The 21,669-nt window shown below is 37.4% G+C and overlaps 1 non-coding gene across 1 annotated transcript; it reads right to left on the bottom strand.

Annotated features, from left to right (window-relative positions):
• Positions 1-9,531: 9,531 nt before the first annotated feature.
• On the bottom strand, positions 9,532-9,638 carry LOC133828325 (small nucleolar RNA R71). Its single transcript, XR_009890951.1, has one exon. It is a non-coding gene; the product is annotated as a small nucleolar RNA R71 (small nucleolar RNA).
• Positions 9,639-21,669: the final 12,031 nt, after the last annotated feature.

Here is a 21,669-nt window from a genome sequence, read left to right as displayed (position 1 = left end):
CCCAAATCCACACTGAGTAGCGCAATAGTGCCCCCTAGTGGGCGCTACAGCACTACACCCAAACTGAAATGGCCATAAATCTTTCCCCTTCGACTCCAGTATTTCCAACCTGAACCAAATTCGTACAAACCTCATTTGAAGTCCCAAATGAAGATTAAAACAAACCCCACATGTCCTAGGCATCACAACCCCAAGAACCCTAGCCAAAAACTCCCATCAATTCCCCTCAACCAATCAAGAAAACCAAGCTGAAAACTATAACAAAAACAGAGCAAAGCTAGAGATTTAGTGGCTAGAAAATTACCTCAAGCTCAGATTAGGACCCTCTTCAATGGTGGAACACAATCCTAAGCCCTCAAGACTTACTTCCCTTGCTTGGTTCCTCAAATTAAGCTAAAAAAATCAAGAAGAAAAGGAAGAGACATGGAATACAGAAGAGGTGTTTTTGATACTCTGTTTCTTACAAGTTCTACAGCCTTCAATGGTTTAAATCAATCCTAGGGGTGAAAAGACTAAAATGCCCCTAGGTCAAATAAAGTTTTCTAAAGGCTCCCAAGGGTAAAGCCATCATTTTCCACCTATTTCGTTAATCATAAATAACACCCTCCAATTCCCGCTATTCTGAATATTCTCAAATACCAACAATTCATACCCCGTTACCCTTTAATTCCCGGCAACGCTCTATTCATTAAAATCACCCCGAGACTCACCCTGAGCCCCGAACATAATCCCGTTATGACTAAACCGCTAATCTGCACTCAAGATCGTCTCATGCTGAATAGCTCGAACAAATCCACATTATAATGTGGCCTCAACAATAGATCATCGACATGCATACAAATATATAATTTACGTCCTCAATGGCCAAATTACCAAAATACCCCCGGGATGAAATTTGGACCCACATGCATGCATTTAACATCATATTATAATATAATTCACATAAACATGCATATAATAGTTTAATGGCATAATAAAAAAATCATGGCCCTCTCGGCCTACTAATCCAACCATTAAACTGCATTAGGGATTTTGGGGCATTACAACTACTGAGTATGAAACCATCACCCGACTACCAATGAGGGACAATCATTTGCTGCTTGTATCATTGGATGAAAAGGATCGTACTATGTGTCTAAACACTCAAAGAAAGGCGTGATCAAGTAGCAAGTGACCAAGGATTTTAAACCCATGATCACTTAGCGGGCATATAGTACATACTGATCGGGTTATACACAAGCAATGAGAACGTGACCCTAAGTACTAAGTAAGCTCAAGTTTTTCTAGGATATTTGTTCAACATATGTTCCAAAAGTGCAAAAAACAAAAACAAAAAAGGCATTGGTAGGGAGATTCCTAGCCAAGTCCCTTATAGGGTGGTCAGCCTATCACCCATGGGGTGGTCTATCTGGCCATTTTTGTTCGTGGTACTTGGTGAAGTATCATACTACTCACATTACCATGGTTGTTAGCATGTAAAATGTAAAGGAGTAAGTTTAGTATGGCGTGTGAAATACATGTGTTCAGAGTATACTAAAACCTGAAGAGGGCTGTGAGTTGATATACTTAGTAAACATTGGAAATAAAAAATTTCAATCAATACGCTGAGTACTCATAACAAAAAAGCATAAAGGCATAAAATGTCGTATGTAAAAGCTGTCAAGTACATGGTGCCCCACCAATGGCACAAAAGGAAAGACAAAGAATAAAAGACCAAAAGAAGACTAACTAGGGCGAGGAGTATCATCTGAAAGACTGCCCTGAGCCTCGATAACCTCATGAGCCAGACACTTCTTAAGCTCCTATGCTCGCGTCTTCTCGGGAAGGAAATCCAAGTTTAGATTTTTGTTGGACTTCCAGATCAAGTAGAAGCAAGAGAAGGCAATCTCTGAATACTCCTCTTATGCCTTTTCCCAGGCAGCCTTAACCTCTTGCTTCTTCTCAACAAGAGCATCCTTCCACAATTGGTTCACTTTACCAATCAACTTCTCTTTCTCAGCTTCAGACTGTTTGAGCTGATCGACAAGTTTCCTCTCCATTTGGGTTGCCCTGAGAGTCAACTCGGTCACTTCCTACTGTTTGAGGTCCACGGTACTGCGGAGAGTGCTGATCTCTTCATCTTTCAAAGCAATGTTCGCATCTCTAGAGCCAAGAACGCACCTAAGGTCCAATACCTCTTGGTGGACAGCTTCAAACTCAGAAAGAAGGTTGGAAAACATAGAGGTATACACCATAGACCTATCACAGACATGGGAGACCAGCAGCAACGCCTGCAAAAAACATACAAGTGTTAGATAACATCAACACACAAGCTAACCAAAAAAAAAAGAAAACTTTAGAGGACTTACACTCTGAATGTCAAGGAGTGACTTCGTGAGGATGATGATCAAGTCCTCATTCTTAATCCCATTAAAGGTCATTGTCGTCTGTTCCAGAAGGGACGCTTGGTCCATGATGGCACCTAAATTCTGTATGGCAGACTGGTGTGGCTCAAATAAGGGAGTAGGCATCCGCATCAATGATACTGGGAGGAAATAACATGGAAAAGGATGGCTCTACCTCTGCGATAGGACTACACACCAGTGTTGTCGAAGGAGGCACCTCGAGAGGGACCTCTATTGGTGGCTTAGGCTCAACCCTGTCCCTCTTGGCCGCTCGGACGGAAGGACTAGTCTCGATTGGAGTCGACCTTTGATGGGTGTGAACAAAGCCAAACATATCTTAACCTACAAAAGAAGATCAAATATTAGCAAGATATCAAACACACATACCCAAAGATGATAAAAGTGTTGAACCTTCTGAATGAGATTCGGGTTCGAACGTGGCTTCATCAAAGTCATCTGAAGCAAGCAGTGAGTGCGCGGATGCACCCACCTCATCACCCTCCTGTCCAGCTAACACGGGCGAAGAGGGTGCCTCTTCGATATGAATAGGCCCTGGGGAGTCTATGGCGTTCACGAGCTCGGTACAATCTTCATCCGGAACATCGGCGACAGTAGAAGGAAACAGTCCGACCTTCCTAAGGTTCTCTGAAGTAATGAGAAGCCTGACATTCTTCTCCTCAGGGGTCATGGCATTCAATGCCTTGGCTCTAATAGTCATGGCATGGGTCGGGGGTGGTCTATAAAAAGGAAACATGCTTAACCTTGGAGTAGTTGGCCTCTAGAACCTTAGTGAAGAAATAGTTTTCTATGTGTCTAAACACCTTGCTATTTCCAGAGATCTCTTCCAAAAAAGTGTCAGTATCCTTGCTCATATAATGGTGGAAGTGAAAGTACCCTGAGTTGTGCTGAGAAGGGTTATTCTTCATGTCAAACAAGTAGTGGATCTTATGAGGTACTGGAGCAACCCATTTTCTACGATGATAGATAATGTACCACGAAGATAACACCAAGATAGCATTGGGAGCCAACTGAGAGGGACTAATATCGAACTAATCTGCCACACTCTGGAAATACAGATGAAGAGGAAGTAGGGTGGGAGACTTATGGCAGAGCGTGTGATAAACCAGTTTTAGGCTCGTTTATGGTCTAGTTTTAGGATGGTTTTCGTTAGTTTAGGATTATTTTATTGCAGAATTATGTTCGTTTGTTCATGTTTTAGGTTTTCCATGCTAAGTTGGTGAAATGAGTGAAAAGGAGTGAAAGTGGAAGAAAATATAGCTAAGTTGGAGAAAATCGTGTTTTTTGGGGTCGATGTGTGTGAGTTTTGACGCTGTCAATAGCGCTACAACGCTATCAAAGGAGCGTCATAGCGCTAGGAAGGACATGAAGGAGTTGTTGAGTCTAGAAGTAGTGCCCCAGCGCTACAAAGTCAGCACAACAGTGCTACCAAGAACAGCAGAGCAGCACCCTAGCGCTACATCAAGGGCTATAGCGCCAGTGAAATCATTTTTAGGGTATTTTGACTCTGACTATAGCGCTACAACACTCAAGACATTGCGCTACAGAGCTAGCAACACGTTTTTCAGATTTTAAACCACTTTTTGAAGGGAAAAATGGTCTTTTCACTTGGGAACCTTCGAAGGCTATTTAAGGAACATTAGTCTGCGATTTTAAGAAGAGTCTGAGTTTCATAAACCCTAGATTAGAAAAGGCTGTTGTAATTAGTTTTCTGTTTTCATCTAAATTCATTAGGTTGATTTTTATGATCAATTATTTGAAGTTTAATTTCATCATGTTATTTATGAACTAATTTCTTTTATCTAGGGATTAATGTAGTCACTGGGATTTCTATTTAATTTTATTATGATTTTCTATTAATACTTCTTTTCTATTCTAATCTATATGATGTTTGTTTAATGCTACTAAATACTTGATCAATATTTGCTTGATTTATGATTTTGATTCAAAATTTGAAAGATGAGAATTGAATATGCTATCATTATATAGACATGGGTTTCATATTGGACCAAAGTACATGTATGACTTGTGTAGTAATTAGGTTTCCATGCTTAATGCCTTCAATATGTTTAAGTTTATCACAGAGATGTAGAAAACCTGCATATAGGCTGAGATCTTATATCTTGAAAAAGAATAGGAATCGATTTATGTTAAACTGCTATTACAATAGGAAGAAAGAAATCTAGAATTATTAATAAAATTAGCAGAATGAAAAGTTGATGAAATTAATACCCTAGTTCTTTTTAATATTGATTTCCATGAATAGTTAATTTTGTTCACAATTATTTATAATTTTAAAATTAAAATTCATTCATCTAAACTTTGTTTGCGAAATAGAAATTAAAAGAACAATTGTTGGTAATTGGAAAATAGTCTTCGTGGGAACGATACTCTATTTATCATCTATATTACTTGAATCGATTGTGTGCACTTGCGTATCATATTTTCACGATCAAGTTTTTGGCGCCGTTGCCGGGGACTAAATTTCTAATTTCAAAATTATTTTTTTGTTCTAATTTGGTTTTTATATTTTATATGATTAATATCAACATAATTGATTTTTATTTTAACTTGGTTTTTTTATTTATTTATTATTTAATTTATGTTTCTTTTCTGTGTTTGACTTGCGAGGTAAATAAAAAAATGCTCCATCAAGATTACATCGTGGGTTTTTCCCAACAACACAATGAGCCATTTTACTCCTCTTGGGGGAGATTTAATGAATTGGTGGAGAGATGTCATCACAATTTCTCAAGGGGGTGTCTTACACTTTTCTTTTACAATGGATTAGATGATGCAACAAGATGTTGGGTAAACTATGGAGCAGAGGTAACTGGTGAACCTTTATTAAGAATATGTCATGATGATATAATGGAGTTGTTGAATGATATGGCATATTTTGATTACCATTGGCATTGGGATCCTTCACTGCAAGGTTGGAGTCACCAATATCCTCCATCATTCCAAGATCTTAATATTATACCCTAACCATTCGAGCATGAAGAGCATAAACCAGAAATTGAAGAAGTACTGGCTCAATTGAAGAACAATTTAAATTTAATATTGCAAAATATGGAGTGGTTTAAGGACAATTACTCAAGCAATCAAGGTTGTGAGAGTTATTCGAAAACTATAGAAGTACCAATGGTTGAGCCATTAGAAGAGATTGAGTGTAAAGTTGATGAACAAGAGACCCTTGAAGTTATATTCACTCAAAGTTTTACTAAGTTGGATACTTGCTTGGTAGATAATGATTATGGTCTTTTGAATGAAGTAAATTCCATCCATGATTATGAAGTTGTTGAAGAGCAAATCACAAGCATGTTTATGGATAGCCGAGTGGAGAGTGAAAAACAGTCACAAGGGTTATATGAGGAATTCACAAATTAAGATGAGGAAAATATGACTTTGGAGGATGAGGAAGCACCTGCAATCATTTATTTGAGTTCATCAACGGTACAATCATATATACCTCCAAGGGATCCATATTTTAAATTGATGACACCTTCACTATTCTACATCCTTTATGGGCTACCAAAGTTTTCTCCCCAAGCTCATCACTCAAAGTCTTGTGCTGTTGGAGTGACGTACAAATTAGATTCATATCTTGCCAAGCTTGAGGGCATTCAGAATGACAACCTTCAAGTTATCTTATATGACGCTTATTATGGGCGTCAGCCACTTATTGATGCGTCGACGAATAATTTTATATTGGCAACCTAAGGAGGATAGCAATGAGAGTCACTACAATGGAGAAATGCATTGGATTGCAGGGAAGTTTTCTTTTCTTTTTCTTTTATTTATACATTGGGGACAATGTTTAGATTAAGTTTTGGGGAAGGGATTTGATTTTTATTGCTTTGCTCATTGTAGATATCTTAGTTTGCTTAAGTTTTGTCAGGTTTATATGTATTTTTATGTTTTGTTTAGTTTTTGTTTAGAGTGTTCGTTGAATCAAGTTGAAAATGATTAGCCAATGATAATATGATTGAATGATGTGTTGTATAAATTGAATGGGAATAAAGCTATAAAAAATATGTGTGCTTGGTTGAATAGTGTTTCATTTTTTACTTTGTTCACTTAAATAATTGAGGGCTTAATCTTGATGTTTGATAAATTTTTTGTGATTGAATTTTATTTATGCCTGCTGAATTTTTAAAATAAAAATAAGATTGAAATGTTGTTATTCTAGAACTTGTTTGTTTGCTTTTTGAGACAAAATCCTAGATGATACATGTTTAGGAAGATGATTTAGGCACTTCTTTGGAACGTTTGAGCCTTTCAAGCCAACATTGATTTATTAAATCACTAGTTACCCCATTTTGAGCTTAATTTGATTCTTTTTGTTTGACACTTATTTCGAGCCTATTTGAAACTTTGTTATTATTATTTTTTTCTTCCCTTTGATGTATATCATGAGTATATGAAATGTGATTAGGGGATGGTTTGTAATGGGGTTTATATTTGGAAATTTGTGTCAATAGAGGAAGAAAAATTGAGAGAGAAAGAAAGAAAAATATTGAAAATAAACTACACTCCAATTGAAAATATAAATAAATAAGTTTGGGGGAGTGTAGTATCATTAGAAAAAAAAATGAAATGAAAACAAGGAAAAAAAACATGTGTGAGTGCTCTCTCAAAGCAAGAAAGATTGAGAAATTTGGGATTGTTTTGGGTTCATGAGTTTGTCATAAGATTGGTTTGTTTGGTTTGTATGCTTATGGTATATTTGAGCCTAAATGACTTTTTCATCTACCTTTACCTAAGCCGTTCAATTATAATTCATGAAAGTCCTATTGATTTTTGAGCATGTGTTTTATACATTAGTGGAGATTAGTATGTATAGCAAGCTTATGGGATAATGATATTAATTGATTGTAATGAAAACAAATTTGGTGCACATGAAATGATTCGAATACATTTTATTTATTAATCATGATTTTGAGAGCTTTTATTTTTGTTTGGACTTAAGTGAATTGGAAGAATGTTTTGATTGAAATTTAGGATTATAAGTTGATTTTCCTTAAGATTATATAAGCATGTTATTCATAATATTTTGAGGCTTAAATTGTTGTTGTTTGCTTGATTCATTTGTGTTGGTTGTTTTAGATTTTTAGTTTGGTTTTTGTTTGTCTTTTGTGTTTTTTACTCGAGGGCGAGAAAAGGTTTAGTTTGGGAGAATTTGATATGATAGATTTTTAATACTTTTTAGTCTTAGTTTTATTATTATTATTTTAGTTCTTTTTATGTGTGGTTGTTGTATTTTTCAGGTTGTCATTTGTTAAATGCATATTTGAGAAATATTTCAAAATTTATTTGAAATATTATATTCAATCAAGAGAAAACAATAAAAAGATATTTATTTGAATTGATTGGAGAAGTAAAAGAGAATTCAAACTTAAATTGTTGGAAAAAGCTGAGATATTTTGAATCTGAGACAGTTTTGATATTTTGACCATATCTCCCAACTCGCTTATCCAATTTATGTGTTCTTGATGGCATTGGAAATCTTATTCAAATACCTACGAAAGTTTGTTTCCAAAGAAAAGTCAAATTCGGACATTTACATGGTGATATTTAACCTAAAAGATTACACAAGCTAGAATTACGGGATTTGAAATTTAAATAAAGATATTTTGGAGCATTATCAAGTAACAAATGGAAACATCTAGAAAACTCTTTTCACAACCTTATCGGTATAAAAATAATGATTTAGACTATTTTAGATCTAGATCTATCTCACTCTTTCTTCTTGACCTCTCTATATTTCCTCTCTTTCTTCTCTTATTTTTTTTTCTATTCTTTTCCATGAACTAAATTTCTTATCTAGGGTTTAATGTAGTCACTTGGATTTCTATTTAATTTAATTATGATGTTCTATTGATTTTTCTTCTTTATTCTAATCTATATAATGTGTGTTTAATGCTAGTAAATACTTGATCAATATTTGCTTGATTTATGATTTTGATTCAAAATTCGAAAGATGAGAATTGAATATGCTATCATTATATAGACATAGGTTGCATATTGGACTAAAGTACCTGTGTGACTTGTGTAGTAATTATGTTTTCATGCTTAATTCCTTCTATATGTTTAAGTTTATCACAGAGATGTAGAAAACATGCATATAGGCTGAGATCTTATATCTTGAAAAAGAATAGGAATCGATTTATGTTAACCTGCTATTACAATATGAAGAAAGAAATCTAGAATTTATTAATTAAATTAGTAGAATGAAAAGTTGATGAAATTAATACCCTAGTTATTTTTAATATTGATTTCCATCTTTAGTTAATTTTGTTCATAATTATTTATAATTTTAAAATTAAAATTCATTCATCTAAACTTTGTTTGCCAAATAGAAATTAAGAGAACAATTGTTGTTAATTGGAAAATAGTCTTTGTGGGAACGATACTCTATTTATCATCTATATTACTTGAATCGATTGCGTGCACTTGCGTATCATATTTTCACGATCAAGTTTTTGGTGCCGTTGCCGGGGACTTAATTTCCAATATCACAGTTAATTATTGTTTGTTCTAATTTGGTTATTTTAATTATGTTTAACATTTATTTGGATCAAGGTTCTATTGTGTTTCAAGAATAGTTGGTATATGCGAAGCAGTAGACAAAAGGAGATTATACCAATAGATTTGGAAATTGAAAGAACGTGCAGACAGAACCAGAAAACAAAGAGGAGATTGGAGTTTATCATGGCTGATAATTTGGGAAACGGTGCTAATAATGGTCAAGGGGCAGCAGAGGTTCCAAGGAAGCAAGGACCAAGAACATTGAGAGTGCATTCATGCATTATACTTCCAACCATTGCTGCAAACAATTTTGAGATTAAGCCTGCAATCCTTCAAATGGTCCAATCAACTGTCCAGTTTGGAGGTATGCCAACGGAGGACCCCAATTTACACATAGCTAATTTTCTGGAGTTATGTGCTACGTTCAAGATGAATGGGGTGAGTGAGTGATGATGCTATAAGATTGAGGCTATTCCCATTTTGACTGAGGGATAGGGCAAAGAGTTGGCTGATATCCTTATAGGAAAATTCTATCACTACATGGGAGGAGTTAGCTCAGAAGTTCCTTGCCAAGTTCTTTCCTCCAGCGAAGGCTGCAAAACTAAGGGGAGAGATTAATAATTTCTACCAGATGGAAGGAGAGTCACTGTACGATTCTTGGGAGCAATTTAAGGAGTTGTTAAGGAAGTGTCCACACCATGGAATAGAAAAGTGGATGTTGGTGCATAATTTTTACAATGGGTTGAATGGAACAACAAGGACAATTATAGATGTTGCGGCAGGAGGTGCTTTTATGAGTAAGAGTGCTAATGAGGCGTATGAGCTATTAGAAAAGATGGCGATGAATAATTATCAGTGGCCAACGGAAAAGGGACAACCAAAGAAGGTTGCTGGAATAATGGAATTGGACGCTATATCCAGACTTACAGCTCAAGTAGCAGCCTTGACAAAGCAACTACAAAACACTACACTCCCATCTCAAGCTTTGCAAGGTCAAAACCTATGCGAATTGTGTGGTACAACCCATCCACCTAATCAATGCCCTACTCTAGATATGAATAACATGTCCATGGAAGAAGTACAAGCTATAGGGAATTACTCGAGACAACCAAATAATCCCAATTCCATATCTTACAACCCAGGTTGGAAGAACCATCCTAATTTTTCTTGGTCCAATAATCAAAATACTCTACAACCTTACCCTCCACCTCAGCCACAATATCAACCTGCCCAAAATAAACCATTGTATCCACAGTAACATGCATACCAACACCCTCCACCTGGATATTATCAACCAAAAAATAGACCACACCCAATGCCAATGAAACCAACTGAGCCTCAACCTGATGCACTTAACCAATTTATGACTGAAACCAGGGCATCCATGAGGAGTTTGGAGACTCAAATAGGGCAGTTGGCTACTTTAATGTCTAATAGAGCTCAAGGAAATTTGCCTAGTACTACAGAAGTTAATCCTAAAGAGCAATGTAATGCAATATCCTTGAGGAGTGGGACTAAGTATGAGGGGCCTATAGTAGAAAACAAGGGCAAGAAGATAGAGGATCAACATGTCACTAGTCTAGCACAAGAGGAGGTTATTGAAGACCTTTCAAAGAAAGAGAAGTCTAACGAAGAAAAGGTTACTAAAGACCTTAACAAGAAAGAAGTGGTACCACCAGTGAGAATTGACCATCATGTTAGAATTCCATATCCACAAAGGCTTCGCTGTAATGCCCCAAACCCCAGGGACTGTTACGGTGTGCCTTGTAAATAGTGCTAAACTCGCTAACCGAGTCATTTGGCCAAAATCGTGAACTAAGTATGATTAGCGGTTTAGGGACTAAAAACTTTGGTTAAGATGTAACGTTTCACTAGAATGTTTAATTTATACATTGGGATCCCGAAAAAAAAGTTTCAGAGTCTATTACAGAAAACATTTACAACAGGCCGTTCTAAGCGGCAAAACAGGGTTCAACCCTAGTTCCACTTTAAACCTCAGCTGTGGCGGACGAGCAGCTGCATATGTACCCGTCATCACCTAAGCTCTTCAACTCAAGGATGGTCCAGCTTCCTCTTGCCTTTACCTACACCACGTAGCACCCGTGAGCCAAAGCCCAGCAAGAAAACACAATAGAGCATGATATAATATCAACAACGATCATAATAACCATTCGGGACTGTCAGTCCAAGCCAATAGGTGACAATAGCCAAAAGTCACAATAATGAGCATCGCTCCCTCTAGTCATGTGACGATAGGGTCACCAGGGCTTAACCGATAAGTGATTCTTTCTTAAGTTTGATTAGGACAGGTGCAAGGTGGTTAGTCACCAACATAACCTTCCTCACGACTCTAGAGTCGAAACTATGGACAACGTCCCTTAGCCATGTGACAAACGGTCACCGGGGTCATATACCTTGGCTGAAACCATCTGGTCTTAGACCAGGCAAGTGCTTATAGTTCTCATTGACCTTCCGGTCGGTCCAGCATTAATACCCCATATGAGTCATTCAATGCCGACCTCGATTAGATCTAATCTTTATTTTGCCTGGCGTTCACAATGCACTGCCACCTCTGACCCTTGGGTCGGTAAAACACGACCAGTGCTCAGCCCATGGTGAACTTAACTAATAAGTCACAGCTTCACAGACGGATCTGACACCATTGTCTATTCTGACTAATAAGTCAGCGCCATACACAAGTAAGCCATGCCACCAAACATATATCACATGTCCAATATCCATAAACAAGGTATTCAGCATGCTTACTTAACAGATATTAGTACAACTAGGACTATGCATTAACACATTGGCTCAAGCTCTGAACGATATCACACCCAGTATACAAAGCATGTCCTAATCACATGTTTCTTATGTATCATATGCAATATATTCAACAAACCAACATGCACTGAGAATAGCCATGCATGTCACACATAATAATCAACCGACATGCATCAATAACAACCACGCAAGTCATACTCAGTAATCAACCAACATGCATCATAATAGCCATGCATGTCACATATACACAGGGTGCAGTTTTCTTACCTCAAAGTCGAGCTAGAACGATTTAAAGAACGACCCTTGAGAACGATCAACTTTTAGTCCTTTAGCGGTCACCTAGCCATAACCAAATATAAGGTATCATCAATAAAAATGATCAACATAAGTTCCCAAACCAATATCTAGCCTCCGGGACATCAATCCCCACTTAACCGGGTACTAGGATCAACCCCGAGGCCTTAAGCTAGCATCCCTAGGCCAAAAACCCATTTTTGGCCAAATCTGCCTTGATGGGCCGCGGCTCACCCCCTGACAGAGGCATAATTCCTCCCAGAAACACACTCAGGCCGCGGCACACCATAGACAGGCCGCGGCACATTACACAAACCAGCAACAGTCAGATTTTTCTCCTCTGCGTTTTCTTCGAAACCAACCCTTCAAACTTGTCCCAAACCCCAACCTAACACCCAATTTAACCACCAAACATCCTCTACAACTCGCCCTCATCAAAACCCAAAGTAAACATCACCCAAACCTCCATTAATTCAAACTTTCCACAAGTGATACACAAGTTAAAAACTAAAACTCAAAACAGAGTATGAACCAGAAACTAATGGTTGAAGCTTACCTCAAACACGATTTGAATCCTCTTTAATGGCTGAACTCAAGCTAAACCTCCCCAAGCTTGACTCCCTAGCTTGCTTCCTCAAGATAGGCTCTCAAAACCTAAAGAAGAGGGTGAAGGAGGACTTGTACAGGAAGGAAGGGAGAAAGAGAGGATAGGCTCTGTTTTAACTCTGTATTTTCCACAGCCTTCATGTCATATATGTCCTTAGGGTCAAAAGACCATAATGCCCCTAAGCCAAATAAACCCCTTTAAAAGCTTCCAAGGGTAAAACCGTCCTTTCCCGCCTATCTCGTTAATTATAATTAACGCTCTCCAATTCCCGCTATTCTCAATATTCCCAAATACCAATAAATCATATCCCATTACCCTTTAATTCCCGGTAATGCTCTAGTCATCAAAATGACCCCGAGACTCACCCCGAGCCCCGAACTTTAACTCGTTATGACTAGACCGAACACTTACATGTCATGATCGTCTCATGTCGATTAGCTCGAACCAATCCACCTTATAATGTGGCTACATTAATTAATCATAATCATGCACCCAAAATATACAATTACGCCCACAATGGCCAAATTACCAAAATACCCTCACAATAATAAATCGTCCCATATGCATGCATTCACCATCATATAATAATATAATTCACATAAATATGCATATAATCATTAAATACTATAATAAATCAATTATGGCCCTCCCGGCCTCCTAATCAAGGTCCCAAACATTATTAGGAAATTTGGGGCATTACATTCGCAAGCATAATCTGGATAAGCAGTTTGCAAAGTTTTTAGAGGTGTTCAAGAAACTACATATTAATATATCGATCACAAAAGCATTAGAACAGATGCCCAGCTATGTGAAGTTTATGAAAGAAATTTTGTCAAGAAAGAGGAAATTATAGGATTATGAGACGGTTGCATTAACTGAAGAGTGCAGTGCAATACTTCAGAAGAAACTACCTCCAAAGCTTAAAGATCCTGGTAGTTTCAAAATCCCATGTTCTATAGGGGGTTTAGTAGAAACACAGGCTTTATGTGATTTAGGGGCCAATGTGAACTTAATGCCTCTATCATTCTTTCAGAAGTTGAACTTGGGAGAAGCTTGGCCAACTACGGTATCTTTGCAGATGGCAGATAGATCAATTAATCACCCTCTTGGTGTTATTGAGGATGTATTGGTAAAAGTGGGTAAACTCATCTTTCCTGCGGACTTTATTATTTTAGATATGGAGGAAGATGAGAATATTCCAATAATGCTTGGGAGACCATTCTTGGCTATTGGTAGGGCTTTAATTGATGTACAAAAGGGTGAGTTAAAGTTGCAAGTACAAAAAAAGGAAGTAATATTTAAAGTTTTTGCAGCAATAGAAATTCCAACTTGTTGTAGAGTTGAAGTGGTAAACCAAGAAGGTAATAAGTTGGAGGCTTCTAAGAAAAGCTCCATAGTGAAAACTGGAATGAGAAAGGGGCGTAACCGGTTAAAAAAATATTGTAATGAAAGGATTCGAATGTTATATAAGCGAGGGAAAGTTCCAATAATTTCTAATCACAAGAAATGAGGGCCAACTCATGACACTATGGCTCTCAAGGATGTGAGGGGTGGACTTGATCCAAGTTGAATATGAAAGAAAACAAGAGTCCGGCTAAATGACGTTAAAGACAGCACTCGTAGGAGGCATATCTATGTTTATTTTTATTTTTTTCAATTATGTTATTTGTTTTTGTTTTTTATTGGACCAATGTTTTTTAGAAATTTTGTTTTATTTGTTTTTAGTTTTAATTGCGAATTTTTGTTTTGTAAATAGTAAACCGTGAAAAGCGTGAAAAAAATTGAAGTTTAGGTGATTGTAGCGCTACATCGCTATGCATATGCGCTACAGTGCTAGTTTCCAGCCGCCACAACTGCGATACTGACGTGGCTGATCAGGTAAGTCTTTGTTCTCATTCTTTCTGTGCTTTAACATTGGGGACAATGTTTGGTTTTAAGTTTGGGGGAGAGATTTATTTCTAGTGTTCTTTGATGCATTTTTTTGGTATGTTTGTTTTTATATTCATTAGTTGTTTGTTTTGAGTCATGTTTTAGAGTGTAAATTAAGTTGATAATTATTGCCATTTGAATATGATTGACTGTTTTGTAGTATAAGCCAAAGGAAAAATGGATGTGCTTCTAAAAATAATATGTGTGCTTGGTTAGATTACTTTGTTTTTCACTGTGATTTGTTGACATTAGAGATTTATTGCTCATAAATTGCAAAGTTTATAACTGAGTTATTTTATGCATGTCAAATTTGGATTGTGGATTGAAAATATTGAAAAAAAATTCTAGAACCTATTTGCTTACTATTTGAGATGAAATTTGAAACAATGCACATTTAGAAAAATGATATAGGCAATTTTTGGACTGGTTGTGCCTTTCATGCTAACCCTATTAAATTTTCTCTTTAGTTAACCCTTTTGAGCCTAACTGTGAAATGAAATACCATTTACTCTTTTTGATGCATACCATGAGCATGAAAATTATTATATGAAATGAGTGAATGTGTAATGGGATGTTTGTATTATGTGTTATTCAGACAAATTAATTGTGATTGAGTAAAAACATTTAAAGAAAGAAAAGGAAAAGAAAGTGAAAAATGATTATCTTCCCAAACAATTATCTATTGAAAAATCAAAGTTTGGGGGAGTGTATTGAAAGAAAAAAATATTCTCAATCATTGCACAGAAAGAAAAAAGGGGGTAACAAGGGATGAGTGGTGTGAAATTTCAGGGAAAGTTTGTTGAGTTGGATGCTTGTTGTATGAATAAGCATAAAAATGTCATTTTATCCACCTATACCTAAGCCTTCTATTACAACCCTTATAAAGTCCTATTGATTCTTGTTTGTGCATTTGTTTATATTAATGGAGAATAGTAAATAATGCAGGCATATGGAAATATTTGGTTATGTGGTTAGTTGGTGAGAATTTGATGTGCATAAAGTGGTTTAAATATTTTATTTGCGAGTAATGAGTAAATGAGTTTTGGTGTTGATAAATTGCAGTGAAAGGGTGAAGTAATTGAGACTGAAAATCTAGATTAATGTTCTAAATAACATGATTGTTTTTCCTGAGAATTATATATGCATAGCAGTATTGAGTGTTTGAATTTGTTAGTTATGTCAACTTGATTTGTTTAGGTTTGAGTCTAGATAGATTCTGTACTCGAGGGTGAGTAAAGGTTTAGTTTGGGGGAGTTTGATGAACGAGTTTTAGGCTCGTTTATGGTCTAGTTTTAGGATGGTTTTCGTTAGTTTAGGATTATTTTATTGCAGAATTCTGTTCGTTTATTCATGTTTCAGGATTTCCATGCTAAGTTGGTGAAAAGAGTGGAAAATGAGTGAAAGTGGAAGAAAAAATAGTTAAGTTGGAGAAAATAGTGTTTTTCGTGGTCGATATGTGCGAGTTTTGACGTTGTCAATAGCGCTACAGCGCTATCAAAGGAGCGCCATAGCGCTAGGAAGGACATGAAGGAATTGTTGAGTCTGGAAGTAGTGCCCCAGCGCTACAAAGGCAGTGCCACAGCGCTATCAAGAACAGCAGAGCAGCGCCCCAGCACTACATCAAGGGCGCTATAGCGCCAGTGAAATAATTTTTAGGGTATTTTGACTCTGACTATAGCGCTATAGTGCTAGCAACGCATTTTTCATATTTTAAACCACTTTTTGAAGGGCAAAATGGTATTTTCACTTGGGAACCTTGGAAGGCTATTTAAGGAACATTAGTCTGCTGTTTTAAGAAGAGTCTGAGTTTCATAAACCCTAAATTAGAAGAGGCTGCTGTAATTAGTTTTTTGTTTTCATCTAAATTCATTAGGTTGATTTTTATGATCAATTATTTGAAGTTTATTTTCATCATGTTATTTATGAACTAATTTCTTTTATCTCGGGATTAATGTAGTCACTGGGATTTCTATTTAATTTTATTATGATTTTCTATTGATACTTCTTTTCTATTTTAATCTATATGATGTTTGTTTAATGCTAGTAAATACTTGATCACTATTTACTTGATTTAATGGTTTTGATTCAAAATTCGAAAGATGGAACTGAATATGCTATCATTGTATAGACATAGGTTGGATATTGGACGAAAGTACCTATATGACTTGTGTAGTAATTAGGTTTCCATGTTTAATGCCTTTTATATGTTCAAGTTTATCACAGAAATATAGAAAACCTGCATATAGATTGAGATCTTATATCTTGAAAAAGAATAGGAATCGATTATATTAACCTGCTATTAGAATAGAAAGAAGAGATTTAGAATTGATTATTAAAATTAATAGAATGAACAGTTGATGAAATTAATTCCTAGGTTTTTTTTATTATTGAATTTTGATTAGTTGATCATTGTCTTGTTTCCAGTTATTTAAATTATGTTCATAAATTAGAGTATTCACTTTGATTTTAGTTTTTTCATCATAATTTTAATTCACCAAAAAGAAAGTTAAAGAACAATTAGTGGTATTTAGAAATCAGTCCTCGTGGGATCGGCACTCTACTTATCATATATTACTTTATTCGACCACGTATAGTTGCGTGTTAAATTTTCATAGATTAGTGTGTCCAAGCGCACCTACCCAAAGGGGCGTCCTTAGCTCTGTCGTCTGGACCAGGGATAGTGATGGAAATGCCAGAAAGGTCGAAGGCCTTCCTTAAGTTCTTTACCTTCTCTTTAGTCATGTTAGAGGCAGCCCCTTTGAACTAAACCACCTCGTAATTAGCAGGGCGAGGCTTCTCAACCAGTTTCCATATGATCTCACTAGCAAAGGTAGCCCCGGAATCTAATGAATGGAACTCTTTTTGTCATCTCTTATTCTGTTGTGCAGCTGGTGAGATTGTCTTGCTCTTGGGAGAAGGGCAAGCCACCTTAGGCTGGAACCTGTGAATAGAACGCTCCTGAGAGTGAGTAGCCTGGCGATGAGAGCCCTCAGTATATTATTGCTGAGAAGAATAGTGATGGGGAACCCGACTAGTATCCCAAAGAGAAGGGCGCTGCAAGGAGTCTCGCTGACCAGACATACTTCGCTGAGAAGAATGAACTCGATGAGATGTGCCCTGAGAACCATGAGGACTATGCTGAGAAGAAATCTGAGAAGAGCCTGGCGAAGAGCCCTGAGTGATGTGCCTAGAAATGTGAGGATCATCTTCAGAAGGTTTCCGAGTTTTTTGTTTTACTCTCGCCATTGGGCTATACCTTCTCAAGAAATCTTCCCCACTGAATAAATATAGAGCAGAACGAGGGAGAGTCCTTTTCACCCTTTCCAATAGCTCTTGGGGAGTACGCTCACCCTTTCCAATAGCTATTGGGATTGGTAAGCTAGGAAATCGCACAAGCGGGAAACCCTAGAGGTGGTCGGCCTGTGATTGGATTGGTAGGCTTAGAAATCACCAAAACCATGGAAACCTAGGGGTGGTCGGCCAATGAGGGATTTTTAGGCCTAGAAATCATCCAGGCTAAGGAAAACCTATGGGTTGTCAGCCTACATACCTCTAAACCCTAAAGTATCACGCAAAAAGAAACAAGGATCAAGCCAATCTTTGATTAAAAACAAGTTTTTTTATTCAAACAAGTTAGTTGTTTTATATCAAAATAGAGCAAAGTAAGGAAATTCAGACAAATTCATCAAAGACGTAAAGATTGGGAGAGAATACTTACCCAATAGAAGATACGCAGAGTTGGAGAATATCACAGCTCAGAACTTCCCTAAAGTGTGTGCATAAGTCAAGGATATGATGAGTGAGTCCCTACTTATAGCCTCTCAGGCTAACCATATTTTTAGGAATTCAAATTCCTTAAAAAACTATCTGGTATTTTTAGAAATTCAAATTCCTTGAAAAATATCTTATATTTTTAGGAATTAATATCATTGAATAATATATTAATTTTTTTTGGAAATCAAAATTCCTTGAAAAATATATTAGATTTTTAGGAAATTAATCCTTGAAAAATATGATTATGTTTAGGAATTACAATTTTCCTTGAAAAATACTATCGTTTTTAAGAATTGAAAAACAAATCATTGAAAAACAGATTATGCTTTTAGGAGTCGAATTCTTTGAAAAATGTAGCTACTTTTATGATCAAAATCCTTGAAAAATATGTGCTAAGAAAATTATCGATAGTTGATAAAGTACTACGTAATGTCCAGAGGGACTTTGCTGTTAGAGTACTGCTACGATATGTTTCTTAGGCCAGATCAAGTTTACCGTATTGTTGAACACATTACGATAAACTTGGGGGGAAATGTTGTCTCTCAAAATTCAAGAGATGACTTGGCGGATGAGAAAGCGGCATGTGGCATCACAAAGTATTGAAAAATACTGATGAAGAAAGATGGATAGGTCCAGGACCTATAGGGAAGTCGACCAAGCCTAAACCCCCTAGTGGTTGTCGGCCTGGCCCGAACCCCTAGGGGTGGTCGACCTATGATGAGAACTGTAGGCCTGGAAATCGCACAGATTAGGGAAACCCTAGGGGTGGTCGGCCTATGATGGGAATTGTACACCTGGAAATCGCATAGGATAGGGAAACCCTAAGGGTGGTCAGCCTATGATGGGAATTGTAGGCATGGAAATTGCAGAGCCTAGGGAAACCCTAGGGGTGGTCAGCCTACATACCTCTAAACCCTAAAGTATCACGCAAAATAAGACAAGGATGAAGCCAATCTTTAAATAAAAACAAGTTTTTTTATTCAAACAAGTTAGTTGTTTTAAATCAAAATAGAGCAAAGCAAGGAAATTCAGCATATTCATCAAAGACATAAAGATTGGGAGAGAATACTTACCCAAGAGAATATACACAAAGTTGATGAAGAGTTGGAGAATATCACTGCTCGGAACTTCTCTGAAGTGTGGGCATAGGTCAGGGATATGATGAGTGAGTCCCTACTTATAGCCTCTCAAGCTAACCATATTTTTAGGAATTCAAATTCCTTGAAAAATATTTGGTATTGTTAGAAATTCAAATTCCTTAAAAGATATCTTATATTTTTAAGAATTCAAATTTCTTGAAAAATATCTTATATTTTTAGGAATTCAAATTCCTTGAAAAATATTTTGTATTTTTAAGAAATCAAAATTTCTTGAAAAATATATTAGATTTTTAGGAAATTAATTTTCCTTGAAAAATATTATTATTTTTAGGAATTACAATTTACCTTTAAAAATACTATCGTTTTTAAGAATTAAAAAAATCTTTGAAAAATAGATTATGTTTCTAGGAGTCGAATTCTTTGAAAAATGTAGCTATTTTTATGGTCAAAATCCTTGAAAAATATGTGCTGAGAAAATTATCAATAGTTAATAAAGTACTGTGTAATGTCCCGAGGGACTTTGATGTTAGAGTACTAGTACGATATGTTTCTCGGGCCAGATCAAGTTTACCGTAATGTTGAACATAGTACGATAAACTTGGCAGGCAAATGTTATCCCTGAAAATTCAAGAGATGACGTGGCAAATGAGAAAGCGACACTTGGCATCACAAAGTATTGAAAAAGACAGATGAATAAAGATGGATAGGTCCAATACCAATAGGGAAGTCAACCGGGCCTAAACCCCCTAGGGGTGGTCGGCCTGACCTCAACCCCTAGGGGTGGTCGGCCTAGCATGCTTAAGAACTATATGGGGTGGTCGGCCGAACTTATTCTTCATAGGGTGGTCGACCTAAACTCCCAAATACACTTCGCTGGATAAAGTTCATGCTCGCTCACGCTGAGATCAATAAGCCTAGCTACCAGAAGATCAACAGGCCTAGCATCCAAAAGATCAACAAGCCTAGCACCTAAGCTCTAAAAGGTCATCGCGCTTAGCACCTAAGTCTCATCGACCAATCAAGACTTAGCATTTTCCCAAAGGTTTCAATCGTTCATTGTCAACCACGATCTAGAGAAACTATGAGAAGACCCATGATCTCATAATCATGGGGAGGTGGACACATATCTCCACTCCCAATGATTGTGTACCAAACCACGATCCACATTCTTGCTGATCATGTAACAGCCCCTGGGTACTGTAAATAAAGGACCCAAGGCTTCATAGGAGGGATCTTGGATTGTTTTGAAGGGGTTTTTTGGGAGAGACTTTTGGGATCAATCATTTGATTAACTTATGGGAAAATCTGTGACGAGTGAACTCTTCTGTTCATCTTTGTAATTGTTAGTTGAGTGATTCAATACTAATGTGAATACGGGAAATTCTTTGAAGAAGCAAGGCACCTGAGAAGAGGGCCTCGCATAGCAAGGCCCAACATGCCGCATGTCAGCCAAGCATCTCGTGCAGCCCCTCACGGAGTCCAAGTGTCTCACACAGCAAGGCCCCACATGCTGCAGCCTGCCAAGTGCCTCGCGCAGCCCCTCGCGACGTCCAAGTGCGACACACAGCGAGGCCCCACATGCTGCAGCCAACGAAATGCCTCGCGCAGCGAGGCCTAACATGCTACAGCCAGCCACATGCCTCGTGTAGTCCCTCGCAAAGTCCAGGTGCCTCACTCAGCTCGCCGCCCATGTATGAGGCTATGTGTCGAGTATGATACACCCACGCAGAAGGCCGCACAAGGGCCAGGGTCCTTCGGTGTTGCAGTACACGGAGAGCCTCGCATAGCGAGGCCAGGAACCATCTTGAAGGGTTTCTTGGTGAAGGCTTCCAAGAAGGGTCGCGCACCCTTGGGCACCACGCGAAGCCCCAGCACCTCGTCGTGTTGCTCCGAATGTGGTGACACCGCCTATGAGCCGAGGACACTTTGCTCATATGTAAAATATGCAAGGGCCTCATTGCCATGATGCCAGGGCACGGAGGAAAGAAACACATAGTGAAGGCTTCTTTTCCCCATCACGTACCATATGTCCCAAGCCTCCCAAGTAAACAAGGAGAACTAGTAAATGTTTCCAACACTTTAGCAAAATATTAGAAGGCAATGAGTTAAGATATATTTTGGAAGTGTGAGAAGGACCTTCAAGTATGAGGCATGTGAACAAGTATGAGGTGTACGATCGACCCTGAGGGAGGCAAGGGCGTGATTCTGACATCAGTGCCCGACAAGTAGTGGTGGTACGAATCAGTACAAG

Source organism: Humulus lupulus, chromosome 3, assembly GCF_963169125.1.
Source record: "Humulus lupulus chromosome 3, drHumLupu1.1, whole genome shotgun sequence".
NCBI lineage: Eukaryota > Viridiplantae > Streptophyta > Magnoliopsida > Rosales > Cannabaceae > Humulus > Humulus lupulus.
The sequence above is the reverse complement of the archived record's forward strand: the minus strand, read 5'-3'. Positions and strand labels throughout refer to the sequence as shown.